The sequence below is a fragment of the Manis pentadactyla genome, chromosome 6 (genome assembly GCF_030020395.1).
Source record: "Manis pentadactyla isolate mManPen7 chromosome 6, mManPen7.hap1, whole genome shotgun sequence".
Lineage (NCBI taxonomy): Eukaryota > Metazoa > Chordata > Mammalia > Pholidota > Manidae > Manis > Manis pentadactyla.
Genome location: NC_080024.1, coordinates 136756961 through 136775161, shown reverse-complemented (window position 1 = coordinate 136775161; position 18201 = coordinate 136756961).

Here is an 18201-nt window from a genome sequence, read left to right as displayed (position 1 = left end):
GTGGTCAAAAAATACAGCATCTTCCTAACAATTAGAAGCGCTGGGTCTGTGGGATTTTTGAAACTACCCGGAGAGAGGGAAGAAGAATCCTTTCCCCTAACTTTTGACTGTCTTTGTTCAACAAGCCATTACATCATTTACTTTTTGGCTTCTTCAAAGCCTTTATTTATTCAAGTACTAATTGAACTACAACTTTGTGAATAGTATTTTTGATGCTGAGAGAATTTTAAAAAATATGTCTTGGTCCTTGGTTTAAGGAGCATACGTTGAGGTTGGGAAAAGAATAGTCAGGAAACAGTCAGCCAACACGATGAGGGAGCAAACAAAACAAAATGAACGATCAGAATATGGAAAAAGGGAGATTAGTGGCTGAAAGGAAAGGAGCGACACACAGCAGCAATTCACCGGAGAATTCTGCTTTATTAGGGAAAGGTGCTGGGTTATATACGAAGGGGCATGGGGTGATTGTGGTGTTACTTCTACGGAGCTGGTGGCTATTGGCTAGGTGCTGGGATTGGGAGGGGGGCGAGGGGTGATTGGGGTTCAGGTGGCGCCGGCGGGAACCGAGGACCCGGAAGAGAAGCAGGAAGTTCGCCATCTTATGGGTGGGGGCCCTTCATTCCCCCCTTTCTCCTCTATGGGGTTGTGGATGTTGCTTTCTCTCTGCTTCCTGCTGAACGGGGGCGGAGAAGGGAGTGAGGCCTTGAGGACTGGGAGGAAAGGGTTGATAGGACTCCCCACAGTAAGGACGAGTAGATGTGGACTTCTTCAGGTTGGAAATCAATGAAGGTTCCCTGTAACCATAAGTCGAGGACTTGTTGATTCTAATGGTGCCAAGAGGATACAGGTGCCAGAAGCCAGGCGTCTGTGGCCATTGTTTCCAGGAACAGTTTCCAGCGGAGAGAGGGGTCCATCTCAGCGTGTGGTGAGGAGGTTACGTGAGGGTGAGGGATCTTCTGTGGCTAAAAGTTGGTAGTTCCTGAGTAAAAGCTGGTTGAAAGTTTGATTAGAGATTTTACTGACTTGGGATTTGACAAACTTTACTATACAAGGTAAGAAGACACAGGCGAGAAGAATGATTATTATAGGGCCTGCAATGGGCCACAGCCAGGTGAGGAAGGGGTTTGTTAGTATTGAAGAGAATGGGTTGGAGGAGTAATACTGTGGGTACCAGGAGTTACCCATGTAGTGAATGGCACAAGACCAGTAGGGACATCTCTGTAGGTGTCTGGCCATCGCCTGCAACAGGCTTGTTTTTGGTCATAGAGGAAGCAGAGGTAGGGAGAATAAAGGTAGCTGCTAGTGAACACTTCAGTGGAGGGAGGAAAGTGGAGGTATAAGGGCTCGGAGCAGCCTTTCAGAGAGCAGTCTGATGTGGCAATGAGGGCAGTAATTTTTGTTTGATGCTGTGTGTAAGTCTGTCTGACTTTGAATCGCCATACAAAGGAGGCTGGGGTGGTGGGGAAGACAATAGGAATGAGGAAAAAAGGCGAGAAGAGAGCGAGGGAGCAGTAAAGGAGGAAAAAGTCATGATTCGGGTATGGATGGCAAAGGGGGTGAACGAGATTTTGGAGGAAAGAGGACAGTAAGGTCAGGAGTCTGGAGGGAGGGAGAGTCTGTAAACTTTTGTAGGTTAAGAGATCCTTTAGGTGATGTGGGGACAGAATGGTAAGGGGCGCCCCGAATATAAGTTTATGAGCTTCCTTCTGCAAGAGCTGTCCAGCGGCTAATGCCCGTAGGCAGGGGGCCCATCCCCGAACTGTGGAGTCTAATTGCTTGGAAAGATAAGCTACTGGGGCAAAGGATGGGCCATAATATTGGCTTAGGACTCCTAGAGCTTGACTGGACCTCTCATGAATGTATAATGAGAAGGGCTTCAACAAATCAGGAAGATGGAGAGCTGGGGCTTCCACAAGGGCTCCACGGAGCTTAATGAAGGAGTGTTGGGGTGAGGAGGATAATGGTTCTTCAGGGGGGCCCTTGCTGAGGTCGTATAGGGGTCTTGTCAACAGGGAGAAGTTAGGGATCCACGCTCTAAAATACCCAGCCAGGCCTAGAAAGGAGAGGATTTCTGTCTTGGTTTTGGGAATGGGCAGGACAGAGAGGAGCTGTTTTCTGTCTAAGGTAATGGACTTTGTTGAGATAGAAGAAATCCGAGGTAAGCGACAGAAGGGGAAGAGATTTGAGCTTTGACAGGGGATACTCGGTAACCTCTGGAAGCTAGAAGGTTAAGTAGGGAGGCAGTGTCAAGTTGAGACTGTTCCCACGAGGGACTGCAGAGTAGAAGATCATCCACTTATTGTAATAAGGTGGACTCAGAGTGATCATGATGAAACTGTTTGAGGTCCTGAGCTAGGACCTGTCCAAAAATATGGGGACTATCTCAGAAGCCTTGTGGCAAAACTGTCCAAGTGAGTTGTTCAGAATGTCTTGTGTATGGGTCCGTCCAGGTAAAGGCGAAAAAATCTTGAGAGGAGGGGTCCAGAGGGATAGAAAAAAAATGCGTCCTTGAGATCTAGGACTGAGAAGTGGGAGGCCGAGGCAGGGATCCACGATAAAAGGGTGTATGGATTTGGAACTAAGGGATGGATAGGGATGATGGCCATGTTGATGAGGTGAAGGTCTTGGACAAGGCGGAAAGATCCATTGGTTTTTTTAACAGCTAATATGGGGGTATTAAACGGGGAGTGAGTGGGTCTGAGGTAATTTTTGTTTAAAAGATTTTGAGTGATGGGTTGGAGGCCTATGAGGGCTGAAGTGGTTAGGGGGTATTGGGCCTGACAGATATACTGAGAGGGGTCACGTAATTTGATAGAGGCAGGAGTACATGGAGCCACGGAGGGGCTTGTAATGTCCCAAACTTTGGGATTTACAGGGTGTATGAGGGCGGAACTGGAACTTTCATTGGGTAGAGGGGGGTCATCAGCTGTGAGGGCCATCAGAAAGGGAGTACTGGGGGCTGTGGGAGTGGATATAGTCATGGAAACATGGAGGAGAGAAAGGATGTCCCATCCTAGTAAGGGGATGGGACACTGGGGCATAACCAGGAAGGAGTGGGAGAAAGGTATGGGATTGTCCTGGATTGTGCATAAAAGGGGGGGGTTTTAATGGGAAAATCTGTTTACCTCCTACCCCAACTATAGGAGTAATGGCAGGCGTGGTAGGGCCCCGGTATTCCCGCAAGACTGAGAAGGTGGTTCCTCTATCTAGGAGGAAGGAGATGGGGCAACCGTCTACTATTAAAGTAACCCTGGGCTCCTGTTTGGTGATGGAAATGGTCGGGCGAGAAGCCCCCGGGCCCTGTCAATCTTCTTCTGCCAGCCCCACTACGGAGGGCTTAGGATGGGGGTTGTTCATCCAGCCTCCCCTTCTGGTGGCTGGGCAATCAGACTCCCAGTGGCCCTTTTTGTGGCATCTGGGGGCATGGGATGGTAGCCCTCGACTAATGTCCTTCTTGTCCACACTTGAAACAAGCTCCTGGGGGGGCTTGTTTGTAGAGGGGCGCCCAGGTTGTGGTTTTATCAGCTGGGCCAACATTTGGAAATTGGCCTGATCGGCCTTTTGTTTACAGCATTCTTTCTCCTCCTGGTTATGGAAGACTTTAAAGGCCACTGTTAGGATCTCAGTCTGTGGGGTAGCAGGGCCCTGTTCTAACTTTTTGAGTTTAGCTTTAATGTCAGGGTAGCTTTGAGCTAGGAAGTATGTCATAAGGACATGTCTCCCATCAGGCGTTTCTGGGTCCAGGCTGGTAACTGTAATAGGGCTTGAGTGAGTCTGTCTAAGAACTCGGAGGGAGCTTTTGAAAATTGACTACTTTACGAGCTGCCTTTTTCAGACCTGCTATTAAGGAGGCAAAAATATCTCGAGAGCGGAGACCCACGGCGGTGTTATAATCCCAGTGTGGGTCTTGTTCGGGGACAGCGGTGGGGCCAGGGGGATAGGTGGGGTCAGTCCTGTGGGTTTCGGTGGCATGCGTTTGGGCGAAGTCCCAAACTCATCTATGCTCTTCAGGAAGGAGGGTATTGGCCAGGAGCATGAAAATGTCATGATGTGTGAGGCTGTATGACTGGAGGGTCCACTGAAACTCCTTGATATATGTCGTGGGATCAGTGGAAAAGGAACCTAGGCGTTTCTCAAGTTGGGCTAAATCTCCTAAGGAGAAAGGGACGTGAACGTGCACGATGCCTTCGGATCCTGCTACTTCTTGAAGGGGGGCAATAATTTGGGGAGGCCCTCGGGACTGAGTCTGAGGGGGACTGAAGGGTTCAGGCTTAGTCTGTGGGGGAGAAACAGGTGATGGGGGCAAAGACGGAGGAGGTTCCTGGGACTTAGTTAGAGGGGCGCTGAAAGGCTCAGGCATGAACTGCAAGGGGGGTGAGGTGGGGGAGGAGATGGTGGTGGAGGAAGGTGGAGGGGCTGTTGTGGGAGAGGATGGGGAAGGGAGTGAAAGGGAGGCTTTTGCGGGGGAGACGGCTTGCAGGCTAGGAGAACTTGGGGGGAGGCAGGGGGAGGAGGCGGAAAGCTTGGGTATAGGGAATCTCCTTCCAGTTTTTCAGGCGCTGGCAGTAGGTAAAGAGATCGCGAGTGATGTTAGGATCAAGAGTTCCCCCTGCGGGCCATTGGTTGTGATTGTCTAGGGGGTATGTCGGCCAATCTTGGGAGCAGTATTTGCGGAGAAGTTTTGGTTTTATATCAGGCGTCAGGGAGAGGCTGGCTAGATGCTTGAGCAGGCATTCAAGAGGTGAGCTTCCAGGGAGGGATGAGGAGGCTCCCATGGCTAAAGGACAGAGAAGGAGACAAACAGGGGAAGATGAACGGAGACCCTCGGACTGGGAGCAGACAGCAAGGAGACAAAGGGCGTCCCCGATGATCCTTGGGGGTCTGCGGAAACTCGTATATGAGTCGGTTTCTTAGGAAGTGTGGGTCGTCACCCAGACTTCTCTAAGAAGGCAGAGTGCCGGAGTCCGAGGTACCTAGTACTAGGAGTTTTCGGCGGAAGGAATTTTCGGCGGAAGGAACGGAAGGAGGTGGGGGGAAGGGAGCGTTCTCATCCGCAAAGGAGTCACCTCGTTTATGGCTGTTGGAGGAGGGGCTGAGGGTCCGCCGCAGCCATGAAGGCCTAAGGTGGGGAGAGCTCCCTCCTCGTCCCCGAGCGTCAGGGCCTTGCCGGACGATCACGGTCAATGGCGCTGCGATAGCTCGGGGAAGAGCGGCCCGCTCAGGGGGAAAACTTACCCAAAGGCCAGAGAGGAGTGGTGAGTGTGATGAGCCAGCGCCGGAAAAAGAGGACGAGGGCAAGCTGCTGCTGGTGTCGGCGGGGGGAAGACGGGGCCCAGTTGGGGTGTCCCGTCTCCCAGGTTTCAGCACCAATGAAAGGAAAGGAGCGACACACAGCAGCAATTCACCGGAGAATTCCGCTTTATTAGGGAAAGGTGCTGGGTTATATACGAAGGGGCATGAGCTGATTGAGGTGGCACTTCTATGGGGCTGGTGGCTATTGGCTAGGTGCTGGGATTGGGAAGGGGGGGTGATTGGGCTTCAGGTGGCGCCAGCGGAAACCGAGGACCCGGAAGAGAAGCAGGAGGTTCGCCATCTTATGGGTGGGGGCCCTTCAGTGGCCATGTAGCTAAGAAGAGGGTAGGGCTTGAGCTGAGTCTTGTTGGATGGTTGAGACAGATCAGTATAGTGGAAATAGAAAATAAGGTGGGTTTGGTCGTGTGGGGTCTGATTTGGCAAAATGTTAAAACACCAGAACTTGAACTTTATTTATCCTGACACTTGCCTAGGTAAGCAGTATTCCAGAAGACACAGGTCATATTCTACAGCTAGATCTTGATCACAGTTCAGGCAGGGGTGTTCCCTAAGCAGGACCCTCTATAGACCTGCCCATTCCAGAGGTTCCAGGCTTGTTCCTGCCCAGCCATGGAGGTTTTCTACAACTTCTCTTCTTAGAGGTTATTGTATCTTAAGAGAATAATGGATAGAACTTTTTGTTCATTTTAGAATTTTTCATAATGGAAACTTTAAGCATAGCAAAAGTTGAAAAAATGTTTAATGAACCTTATGTACAGTCGTCACTCACCTTCAGTTAGTAACACCTGGTCCACCTTGTTTCACCTATAACACCTGCCCCTCCAAAAGCAACAAAAACCTGGATTATTTTAATGAAAATTCCAGACACAATATCATTTTATCCACAAATGATTCTATAAGCATTTAAGGATCTGTAACTACAGGGAAAGGAAATCCCAGGGCAAAATACCTCTAAAACCGAAAGCAGTCAAAGAGAGAAATAAAGTTTAAAACCCATTGCTTACAAACTGCAGTCCAGCCGTCTCTTTCCTGCTCCAGCAGAAGTAAAACCAGCCCTCCTCCTAACCTCTTAGGTTCAGATAAGCCCTCGGTGTCCAGGTAATTACCCATTGATATGATGAGTAATACTTTTCCACCCCTGAGGAACACCTATATATATGCAGATACACTAAAGCCAGGCGAGATATTCTGGAAATATTACAACTTTACCCACAGAATCCTTTCTTTTTAAAAATCTCATTACTACATAATGATGGTGGGCAGTTCAGTATGTAAATATAAAAAATGAGGACTTTTAAAAAACCCATAACACTATTGTAAAAAGACAATGATTCCTTTGTATCATCAAATACCCAGTCGTTCAATTTTTCCTGATCATCTCATAATTTTTTGAAGCTTGTTGAAATCAGAAAGTCAAAAAAAATTTTTAAGCTCTTTAAAAAAGAAAACTACAATATTATTGTCTTATCTGAATTAACAATAATACCTCAAAATCTAATTTGTTATAACATCCAATCACTTATTCACATCATTTAATAACTACTCAATGTTTAAATTTCCCTAATTAGTCCCAAGGTATCTTGTATGTAGTTGGTTTGAATCTGGATCCAAAAAACACTTATACAGTCATTTGACATAAATCTCTAAAGTTTCTTTTAAACTTTAATAGTTTTTTTTCTCTCTCCTTTTTTCTTAACATTTGTGAAAAAAATTGGGTCATTTGTCCTTATAAATTTCCCAAATTCTGGACTTGGCTGATTGCATCTCCATCATATCATTTAACATGTTTGTGTATCCCCTGCATTTCCTACCTAGATAGAGCAGGGAAATGGGACAAGGGTCATGCCATTGTAAAATCTACTTAGCCTGTGAAAAAAGTCCAGCTTATTCTTTAACTTGATCTACATGATGTTCTTCTTTCCTTTAATCAATTAAGTAACTTTGTAGTCGGGACAAGAGATAGGCCTTCAAAGTGTAAATGAATCTATGTGGATAAAGAATGCCAAGATCCAGATCAATATGTGTATTTTCCTCGGTTCTTGTCCCCACCGCGATAAAGAATTGAAGGGCAGAGACACAGTAGTGAAGCAGAATAAAAGTTTTATTTAAAGTTACTTAGAAGTGTAGGCGACCTCAGAGAGGAGCACCCTGAAAGGTTGGAAAGAGCTTAAGATTAAAAGGTTACACACTTAGAATGTGTGGGTGACCTCAGAGAGAGGGGTACCCTGAGAGGTTGGGGGTTCCCCCTTTTAAGGATTTTTCAGGAATGTGACAAAGGGCTAGGATGTGGGCTTGTTAAGTGGTCTCAAGTATCTTTGATGAGACATTAAGTTTCTTATCAGTCGGTCCTCTAGGTAATTCTGCAAAATTAGCTTATCAGTCAAGACTGTCTGCCCTTTCTCCAAGGTGAGCAGAGTTATTTGTTTGCTAAAGAGTATGTTAAGAATCTTTCTTCTTAAACTTCCTGGTTTTTTTTCAAATTGCAATTTTGGCTTTAAGGTGGGATCTCCCTGTCTGTATTATGCTATTTATAGGTGGGCTTTTTAGCAGGCTAGAGTAAATCTTACAATGATCTAATTGACACAATGAAAACATTGGCTGTACTCAGATACTTCTCTTTATCTGGGGAATATTCAAACATTCAAGAACAAGCTGCTCTTGACCTTTCAAGCTTTAACTGAATAACTTTAACTCTGAGTCTTTTCTGGCTTTCTAGTTTTAACTGGTTACCTCTGAGTCCTTTCTAGGGTGCTTTATTGACTTTGTTCTCTTTCCACCCCACTTTTATCTATTTTCCTGCCTAACAAAGACAGTTACCTAAATAATCTTATTCTTAAGACAAAACTTCAAAGGAATTATAAATCATCTGTATATACCATGCCTTAAGCTGACCCCTACCAAAAAGGCCATATAAACCCCAAACTCTAAACCTTTAAACGTGCCTCCTCTCTGAGGTCACCCGCACTCCTGTCTGAATGTGTATTTCTTGTTCTATAAGTTGATTGCACTTGTCTCTGAACTCTTCTCCAAAATAAAAGCAAGAACTCTCCAACCTCCACCTCCAGTGTTAAATGTCTTTGCCACTTTGCTATTTCATCTTGGTCTTAACACAATCCTTTATTCTTTCCCTGTTTTATTTCAGACCAGTAGGAAGAGGAAGTTCTCAGAATATAAACTCACTCCATCCAGTTTTCCATGGCTCCCCTGATTCCTGGGGTGTAGGGGTGATGCCAGGATTCTTGTTTGCGGAGCCAAAGAATGAACTTCGCAAACACTCAAGTAGGAGAGCAAGGCTTTTATTTAGAAATAAAGTGAGAGGAAAGAGCTCCTGGCTCACGCCAGGAGGGGACAAGTGAGCCCAGGGTGGTGAGTTGTTTAGGGGATTTACAGGCAGTTGAGAATTTTGGGGAATTGAGGGCTTAGGGTGTGGACTTGTACCACCTGCCTTGCCATCAAGGTGGGCTGGGTTGTTGTCTTGTTTGCTAGGGTGGTTTACAATGAAGTCACGGGTTATGCTGAGATACCCTTGCTGAACACTCAAACATTCCAGGCCAAGCCACTCCTGGCCTTTTGACCTTTAACTGATCTCACTAAAGATGTCTTTATTCCTAGTCTAGTATCTTTACCCTAGAGAATTAGTGTGACCTTGACTTTGTATAATGCTGAACACAGAGTTTCAATAGGGACTTTACATTGTTACATTGCTTTGACTGTAAAATCTTGCCTTGCTTTTACCAGAGGCAGTCACCCTACTCTGTCTAAGCCCATGGTCCCTGTCTCAGGGGCTTAGTTTCCATGCTGTGCAGATTCAAGCAGACGCTGGACACCAGGTGACCCTGGCTCTAGGAGCTGGCAAGTGATTTGCCTGAGGACAACCAGGAGTTCAATGAACTTACTTTTCTCCCTCTGTTCTTCCTTGCTCTCTACTGCAGGCATGCGTGCTGACATTCACTTTTACTCTTGCCATAATGAATTCCTTCCTTACCTACACTCCACTGACCTGGAAGGGAATTCTTTCTCAGAGTCAAGAATCCTCCTCTGTCCCGGTTGAGGTTTCACCTAGTGCACAGGGAGAGACCTTCCCAGATGCAGCTGCCTGACAACACTGTAACGTGGGAGTTAGATCTAGAGGCTTGTTCTAAGCTTTTCTGGAGGACAGAGCAATGAAATACATGTATATTTGAAGGTTAAAAAAATCATTAATTCATACTGATATTTTCAATGCAAGTGTAGGATTATAGGGGTTTTACCTAATTTCTTTAATTTTATACTGATGTCACGTATCAAAAATTTTGGTTCCTAGTGCCTGTAAGTCTGGAGAAAGGAAATTCCGGGGCAAAATACCTCTAAAAACCAAAATCAGTCAAAGGGAGAAATAAAGTTTAAAATCCATTTATTGCTTACAGACTGCAGTCATGGTCCCTGTCTCTTTCCTGCTCCAGCAGAAACAAAACCAGCCTTCCCCCTCACCTCTCAGGTACAGATAAGCCCTCCTTTCCCAGGTAATTACCCATTGATATGGAGATGAACTCTCCACCCCTGAGGAATGATGCAAATGCACTAAAGCCATAGTTCTTTCCACCTCTGAACACCTACTGATATGCAGATGTACTAAAGCCAGGCGAGATATTCTGGAAATAACACAATTTTACCCACAGTGACATTAACATAATTTATTTGATTTAGCTTCAGTAAAGTAACTCCAGCACACCACCGGATATATCCCATTAAGTATGTATAGCCAAAATACTGTGTTTTTAGGTTACTTAAGGATTATTTTTTCCATATTGTTATGTCACCACCTGATATACAATTAGATTCCTTTATTTTCAATTTTTTAAGATATTGCTTCTTCAAATTTGCTTTTCTTTTCTGATGTAAATCATTTACATGGGTTCCAAAGTCAAAATTATATTCAGAAAAGTATTACTTCCTTCCTCCCATAGGTAACAGTTTCTTAAAATTAGTTTTTAAAGGAACTTCTGACATGAGAAAGTCCAGAGGCCCATTCCCCAGAAAAACTGGTTAAAAAGGTTAAAAAAAAACCCACAACATTTAAAGTCTCTGAAAATGGCCCTGTAAGTCTGGGGAGAGGAAATCCCAGGGCAAAATACCTCTAAAAACCAAAATCAGTCAAAGGGAGAAATAAAGTTTCAAACCCGTTTGTTGCTTACAAACTGCAGTCCAGGGCCATCTCTCTCCTCTGCTCCTGAAGAAGCCAGCAAGCAAGCCAGTCCCCTCCTCTTAACCTCTCAGGTTCAGACACCCCCTTAGTTGCCCAGGTAATTACCCATTGATATAGAGAACTTCTGTCCACCCCTGAGGATATGCAAATACACTAAAGCCATACTTCTTTCCACCTCTGAACGCCTATTGATATGCAGATGTACTAAAGCCAGGTGAGACATTCTGGAAATATTACAATTTTAACCACAGGCCCTAAGAACATTTAGCAAATAAAGAAACCTTTATTCAAAAACTCTACTAAAATTTGGTATGGACAGTGACAGTTTGTAGCATTGGAACTGAGACCTGCTTCCTCTCTTCCCCCTCCAAATCAGTGAGATTGAACCTTCAGTCCAGACTGGGGCAACCAATAACAGGGCTCCCTCTCCTTCTAGCTCACAGAGGGCTATCTTGCAGGAAGGGCTGGCATGACAGTATTTCTATCTTGCCCCCAGCTGTTGGTTGTTGAGGCTAAATTTGAGGCAACTTTAGCTAAGAGATGGTATGGTAGCTTCAGCTTAGGCATCTCATGGCTAGTATATTAGGGCCCTGATTACCCTTGCCCTGGCTCATAACGTAGTGGCTCCATGCTGAGAAAGGCCAGCCAAGAAGACCTGAGGTCACTGTCCCCCACCCCAACTGCCCAGCTCCTTAATTGGTGGTGTCACTGAGAGAGTAGCATGCCATTGTCTCCAGCTCCAGCTGCAGAGCCTTGGCTCAGAGATTTTTCCTGGTGGGTAAGCAAGCCTAAACCATATCTCTTAGTTTTTTCCAACAGATGGAGCTCATTTACAACAGTGTGGAGACATTCAAGTTTAAGGGCACTCTCAAAAAGAATGAAGGTGATGATGAAAGGAATTAGGAGAAGATTGGTAGAACCATTAGATATATATAGGCAAAATTATCAGCAGCTAGTTTTCCTAAGACAACTTGGGAGATGAGATAACTGGGAGGGGCCTCCCTGGGGTCAAAACAAAACTCAAACACTGACCTGAGGACCTATCCCTTCAAAGGAACTCAAACTTGATGGCTTTAGGAGGTGGAACAATTTATGCCCAGGACATATTGTAGAGCAATCAGCTGTCAGTTAGAAGGGTTTAATAGCTGGTTGTAGTCAGGGAAAGAGACAAAGAAAGCCCTACCAATCACTGTCCTCCCAGGATGATTGTGTGCATACCCAAGGCTGAATCTCCTGAGGAGAAATACCAAAGGCTTAACTCTGTAGGCTGAGGAGAGGATAGTCTCCACTAAACTAATGAAGAGGTCACTTGACAAATAAATAAGCCAATAACAGCAACAGGTCCCGGACTCAGGGGAAAGGGTGTGTGAAGGAGACAGTACGCAGATTTGCTGCAATGCATTACCTAAAATGTGTACTTTCCAACAAAAAATTACAAAAGATGTAAAGAAACAGGAAAATATGACCCCTTACACTGGAAAAATGGGCAGACAACAGAAACTACCTGTGGAAGTGAGCAAATGTTGGATTTAACAGACAAAGCTTTCAAAGTAGCCATTACAAACAAGTTCAAAGAACTAGTGAACTCATGGTTAAAGAAGCAAAGGAAGGTATGATGACAATGTCACATCAAATAAAGGATAGCAATAAAGAGATAAAAATGACTTTAAAAAAATAACCAAATGGAAATTCTGGAGTTAAAAAGTATAGTAACTGATCCCTATCAAAATACCAATGGCATTCTTCAACAAACAGAGCAAATAGTTCTAAAATTCATACGGAACCACATAAGACCCTGAATAGCCAAAGCAATCCTGAGAAGGAAGAAAAAAGTGGAGGAGATTACAATCCCTAACTTCACGGTACAGTAATGTGACTGTGACTACAAAGGCACAATAATCAAGATAATTTGGTACTGGCACAAGAACAGACCCACAGATCAATGGAACAGAATAGAGAGCCCAGATATAAACCCAAACATATGTGTTCAATTAATACACGATAAAGGAGCCATGGATATACAATGGGGAAATGACAGCACTTTCAACAACTAGTGTTGGCAAACCTGGACAGCTACATGTAAGAGAATAAAACTGGATTACTGTCTAACTCCATACACAGAAGTAAACTCGAAATGGATGAAAGACCTGAATGTAAGTCATGAAACCATAAAACTCTTAGAAGAAAAAATAGGCAAAAATCTCTTGAATATAAACATGAGCAACTTTTTCCTGAATGCATGTCCTTGGGCAAGGGAAACGAAATAAAAAATGAGCAAATGGGACTACATCAAGCTAAAAACCTTTTGTACAGAGGGGGCGGAAGATGGCGGCGTGAGTAGAGCAGCGGAAATCTCCTCCCAAAACAACATATATCTATGAAAATATAACAAAGACAACCCTTCCTAGAATAAAGACCAGAGGACACAGGACAATATCCAGACCACATCCGCACCTGAGAGAACCCAACGCCTCGCGAAGTGGGTGAGATACAAGCCCCGGCCCCGCGGGAGCCGAGCGCCCCTCCCCCCAGTTCCCGGCGGGAGAGGAGCGGGCAGAGCGGGAGGGAGACGGAGCCCAGGGCTGCCGAACACCCAGCCCCAGCCATCCGGGCCAGAGTGCAGGGCCCTCGATACTGGGAAAACAGGGTAGCAAGAACAGTGAGCAGGCACTGGAGGCTGGGCGACAGAGGACATAAGAAAAGCGCGCGACCATTTTTTTTTTTTTTTTTGCTTTTTTGCTGCTTTGTTTTGGCGAGCGCTTTTTGGAAGTCTTAAAGGGACAGGGACCCCAATATTAGGGAAACAGGGCAGAAAGACCGGTGAGCAGAGGCCTGAGGCTGGCACTGGAGAATAAAGAAAAACGAACGACCACCTTTTTTTTTTAATTAAAAAAAAATTTTTTTTTTTTTTAATTAAAAAAAATTTTTTTTTTTTTTAATTAAAAAAAATTTTTTTTCTTGTTTTTTTTTGTGGTCGTTGTTTTGTTTTGGCGGGTGCTTTTTGGAAGTCTTAAAGGGGCAGGGCGGGCCACTTAATCCAGAGGTAGGGAACCCGGGATCTCAGGGCACCCTAACCCCTGGGCTGCAGGGAGCAGGGAGGCCCCTTACGGAGATAAATAGCCTCCCAGCAGCTCCTGCTCCAACGCGACTCCACCATTTTGGAGTAGCTGCCCGAGCCAGGCCACGCCCACAGCAACAGCGGAGATTAACTCCATAGCAGCCGGGCAGGAAGCAGAAACCCTGTCTGCGCGCAGCTGCGCAGCACAAGCCACTAGAGGCCGCTGTTCTCCCAGGAGAGGAGGGCCACAAACCAACAAGAAAGGAAGTCCTTCCAGCCGTCACTCGTCCCAGTTCTGCAGACTATTCCTATCACCATGAAAAGGCAAAGCTACAGGCAGACAAAGATCACAGAGACAACACCAGAGAAGGAGACAGACCTAACCAGTCTTCCTGACAAAGAATTCAAAATAAGAATCATAAACATGCTGACAGAGATGCAGAGAAATACGCAAGAAAAATGGGATGAAGTCCGGAAAGAGATCACAGATGCCAGAAAGGAGATCGCAGAAATGAAACAAACTCTGGAAGGGTTTATAAGCAGAATGGATAGAATGCAAGAGGCCATTGATGGAATTGAAATCAGAGAACAGGAACGCATAGAAGCTGACATAGAGAGAGACAAAAGGATCTCCAGGAATGAAACAATATTAAGAGAACTGTGTGACCAATCTAAAAGGAGCAATATCCGTATTATAGGGGTCCCAGAAGAAGAAGAGAGAGGAAAAGAGATGGAAAGTATCTTAGAAGAAATAATTGCTGAAAACTTCCCCACACTGGGGGAGGAAGTAATCGAACAGACCACGGCAATACACAGAACCCCCAACAGAAAGGATCCAAGAAGGGCAACACCAAGACACATAATAATTAAAATGGCAAAGATCAAGGACAAGGAAAGAGTGTTAAAGGCAGCTAGAGAGAAAAAGGTCACCTATAAAGGGAAACCCATCAGGCTAACGTCAGATTTCTCAACAGAAACCCTACAGGCAAGAAGAGAATGGCATGATATATTTAATACAATGAAACAGAAGGGCCTTGAACCAAGGATACTGTATCCAGCACGACTATCATTCAAATATGACGGTGGGATTAAACAATTCCCAGACAAAGAAAAGCTGAGGGAATTTGCTTTCCACAAACCACCTCTACAGAACATCTTACAGGGACTGCTCTAGATGGGAGCACTCCTAGAAAGAGCACAGCACAAAACACCCAACATATGAAGAATCGAGGAGGAGGAACAAGAAGGGAGAGAAGAAAAGAATCTCCAGATAGTGTATATAACAGCTCAATAAGCGAGCTAAGTTAGGCAGTAAGATACTAAAGAGGCTAACCTTGAACCTTTGGTAACCACGAATTTAAAGCCTGCAATGGCAATAAGTACATATCTTTCAATAGTCACCCTAAATGTTAATGGGTTGAATGCACCAATCAAAAGACACAGAGTAACAGAATGGATAAAAAAGCAAGACCCATCTATATGCTGCTTACAAGAAACTCACCTCAAACCCAAAGACATGTACAGACTAAAAGTCAAGGGATGGAAAAACATATTTCAAGCAAACAACACTGAGAAGAAAGCAGGGGTTGCAGTACTAATATCAGACAAAATAGACTTCAAAACAAAGAAAGTAACAAGAGATAAAGAAGGACACTACATAATGATAAAGGGCTCAGTCAAACAAGAGGATATAACCATTCTAAATATATATGCACCCAACACAGGAGCACCAGCATATGTGAAACAAATACTAACAGAACTAAAGGGGAATATAGACTGCAATGCATTCATTCTAGGAGACTTCAACACACCACTCACCCCAAAGGATAGATCCACTGGGCAGAAAATAAGTAAGGACACGGAAGCACTGAACAACACAGTAGAGCAGATGGACCTAATAGACATCTATAGAACTCTACATCCAAAAGCAGCGGGATATACATTCTTCTCAAGTGCACATGGAACATTCTCCAGAATAGACCACATACTAGGCCACAAAAAGAGCCTCAGAAAATTCCAAAAGATTGAAATCCTACCAACCAACTTTTCAGACCACAAAGGCATAAAACTAGAAATAAACTGTACAAAGAAAGCAAAGAGGCTCACAAACACATGGAGGCTTAACAACACGCTCCTAAATAATCAATGGATCAATGACCAAATCAAAATGGAGATCCAGCAATATATGGAAACAAATGACAACAACAACACTAAGCCCCAACTTCTGTGGGACACAGCAAAAGCAGTCTTAAGAGGAAAGTATATAGCAATCCAAGCATATTTAAAAAAGGAAGAGCAATCCCAAATGAATGGTCTAATGTCACAATTATCGAAATTGGAAAAAGAAGAACAGATGAGGCCTAAGGTCAGCAGAAGGAGGGACATAATAAAGATCAGAGAAGAAATAAATAAAATTGAGAAGAATAAAACAATAGCAAAAATCAATGAAACCAAGAGCTGGTTCTTCGAGAAAATAAACAAAATAGATAAGCCTCTAGCCAGACTTATTAAGAAGAAAAGAGAATCAACACAAATCAACAGTATCAGAAACGAGAAAGGAAAAATCACGACGGACCCCACGGAAATGCAAAGAATTATTGGAGAATACTATGAAAACCTATATGCTAACAAGCTGGGAAACCTAGGAGAAATGGACAACTTCCTAGAAAAATATAACCTTCCAAGATTGACCCAGGAAGAAACAGAAAATCTAAACAGACCAATTACCAGCAACGAAATTGAAGAGGTAATCAAAAAACTACCAAAGAACAAAACCCCCGGGCCAGATGGATTTACCTCGGAATTTTATCAGACATACAGGGAAGACATAATACCCATTCTCCTTAAAGTTTTCCAAAAAATAGAGGAGGAGGGGATACTCCCAAACTCATTCTATGAAGCTAACATCACCCTAATACCAAAACCAGGCAAAGACCCCACCAAAAAAGAAAACTACAGACCAATATCCCTGATGAACGTAGATGCAAAAATACTCAACAAAATATTAGCCAACCGAATTCAAAAATACATCAAAAGGATCATACACCATGACCAAGTGGGATTCATTCCAGGGATGCAAGGATGGTACAACATTCGAAAGTCCATCAACATCATCCACCACATCAACAAAAAGAAAGACAAAAACCACATGATCATCTCCATAGATGCTGAAAAAGCATTTGACAAAGTTCAACATCCATTCATGTTAAAAACTCTCAGCAAAATGGGAATAGAGGGCAAGTACCTCAACATAATAAAGGCCATCTATGATAAACCCACAGCCAACATTATATTGAACAGTGAGAAGCTGAAAGCATTTCCTCTGAGATCGGGAACTAGACAGGGATGCCCACTCTCCCCACTGTTATTTAACATAGTACTGGAGGTCCTAGCCACGGCAATCAGACAAAATAAAGAAATACAAGGAATCCAGATTGGTAAAGAAGAAGTTAAACTGTCACTATTTGCAGATGACATGATACTGTACATAAAAAACCCTAAAGACTCCACCCCAAAATTACTAGAACTGATATCGGAATACAGCAAAGTTGCAGGATACAAAATCAACACACAGAAATCTGTGGCTTTCCTATATACTAACAATGAACCAACAGAGAGAGAAATCAGGAAAACAACTCCATTCACAATTGCATCAAAAAAAATAAAATACCTAGGAATAAACCTAACCAAAGAAGTGAAAGACTTATACTCTGAAAACTACAAGTCACTCTTAAGAGAAATTAAAGGGGACACTAACAGATGGAAACTCATCCCATGCTCGTGGCTAGGAAGAATTAATATCGTTAAAATGGCCATCCTGCCCAAAGCAATATACAGATTTGATGCAATCCCTATGAAACTACCAGCAACATTCTTCAATGAACTGGAACAAATAATTCAAAAATTCATATGGAAACACCAAAGACCCCGAATAGCCAAAGCAATCCTGAGAAAGAAGAATAAAGTAGGGGGGATCTCACTCCCCAACTTCAAGCTCTACTATAAAGCCATAGTAATCAAGACAATTTGGTACTGGCACAAGAGCAGAGCCACAGATCAATGGAACAGACTAGAGAATCCAGACATTAACCCAGACATATATGGTCAATTAATATTTGATAAAGGAGCCATGGACATACAATGGCGAAATGACAGTCTCTTCAACAGGTGGTGCTGGCAAAACTGGACAGCTACATGTAGGAGAATGAAACTGGACCATTGTCTAACCCCATATACAAAAGTAAACTCAAAATGGATCAAAGACCTGAATGTAAGCCATGAAACCATTAAACTCTTGGAAGAAAACATAGGCGAAAACCTCTTAGACATAAACATGAGTGACCTCTTCTTGAACATATCTCCCCGGGCAAGGAAAACAACAGCAAAAATGAGTAAGTGGGACTATATTAAGCTGAAAAGCTTCTGTACAGCAAAAGACACCATCAATAGAACAAGAAGGATCCCTACAGTATGGGAGAATATATTTGAAAATGACACATCCGATAAAGGCTTGACGTCCAGAATATATAAGGAGCTCTCACGCCTCAACAAACAAAAAACAAATAACCCAATTAAAAAATGGGCAGAGGAACTGAACAGACAGTTCTCCAAAAAAGAAATACAGATGGCCAACAGACACATGAAG